Source organism: Octopus sinensis, linkage group LG1, assembly GCF_006345805.1.
Source record: "Octopus sinensis linkage group LG1, ASM634580v1, whole genome shotgun sequence".
NCBI classification, from domain to species: domain Eukaryota; kingdom Metazoa; phylum Mollusca; class Cephalopoda; order Octopoda; family Octopodidae; genus Octopus; species Octopus sinensis.
In genome coordinates, this window is record NC_042997.1 from 210,609,593 (window position 1) to 210,611,115 (window position 1,523).

The following is a 1,523-nucleotide window of genomic DNA, read 5'->3' on the forward strand; positions in this document are numbered from 1 at the left end:
ATAGAAACTGAAATCTTCAAAACAAACAGGTCTGAGCATATTGGCAACCTCAATGCTAACGAAAGAATGAAGTCTCTGTTCGAAGAGTTAACCTGGAGCTGTTGAAAGCATGGCTCATGTAAACTTGCCTATTCCTGCAAGCACTTGATTCTGCGAGATAGACGGATACAGAACCAAACCAACAAAACAACTAAAAAACAAAAGAAAACAAAGGAAAAAAAATTCTCCACAGATGAGAATGAGAAATAAAAAAAGTGAACATTGAACTGGACCTAAAACTATCTCACGAGAAAGAAACTTCACTGAGGGAACAATGAGCAGTGTAAAATATAAAATCTATTTCTAAGTTCTTTTTCCACTTTCCTAAACAAAGATCAGCCATGCATAACCAGATTGGCTCTCTAATAATTCATCCCAAACATGCACATTCTTGAGTCAACATTATGGCTGTGCATTTTCCCAACCTACAGTTAACAAAATAATAACATGAGTCAAATGAATTCTTTGCAGAGACACATCTAAAAATTAATGATACACTGGAAGATGATACACTTACAGCTAATGACCTAGATTCGAACCCAGCATCTGGACCAGATGGTCTCCTAGTCATACTGCTGAAAACCTGTCAAAACAGCCTTGTGAAACCATTAAAGATACCATTTCAAAAGTCACTAGATACCGGCAGATTCACAGAACTACTGAAAGACACATCTATACACAAAGGAGGGTAGCAGGGCTGAAGCTAAAAATTACAGGCCTAACACTTTCACATCTCAAGATATGGCTATCAAACTATATTTTTAAAAGAAGAAAAATAAAAAAGGGTCTGCAAAGTGTTCTTGGTCCGAAATTTTATTGAGTGTTTTTTTTTCTTTGAAAATATTTACTCTAAGTTAGATAAAGAGCTTTGCATTGTTACTGTTAATTCCCGGAGTCATTAACCCGAGCAGTATCTTTTATCTTTCTTTATCTTTTACTTGTTTCAGTCATTTGACTGTGGCCATGCTGGAGCACCGCCTTTAGTCGAGCAAATCGACCCCGAGACTTATTCTTTGTAAGCCCAGTACTTATTCTATCGGTCTCTTTTGCCGAACCGCGAAGTGACGGGGACGTAAACACACCAGCATCGGTTGTCAAGCAATGCTAAGGGGACAAACACAGACACACACACATATATATATATATACACATATATACGACAGGCTTCTTTCAGTTTCTGTCTACCAAATTCACTCACAAGGCATTAAATGTATTTCTTTATTGCCCACAAGGAGCTAAACACAGAGAGTACAAACAAGGACAGACAAACGGATTAAGTCGATTACATCGACCCCAGTGCGCAACTGGTACTTATTTAATCGACCCCGAAAGGATGAAAGGCAAAGTCGACCTCGGTGGAATTAGTATATAAATAAAGTATATATGCACGAGAGTATATAAATAAAGCTAGTATGTAAATAAAGGATTATTAAAAAAGGTCCAGTCCCCTACATAAAGGGGCCGCAGTCAACTGCTGTAATCAG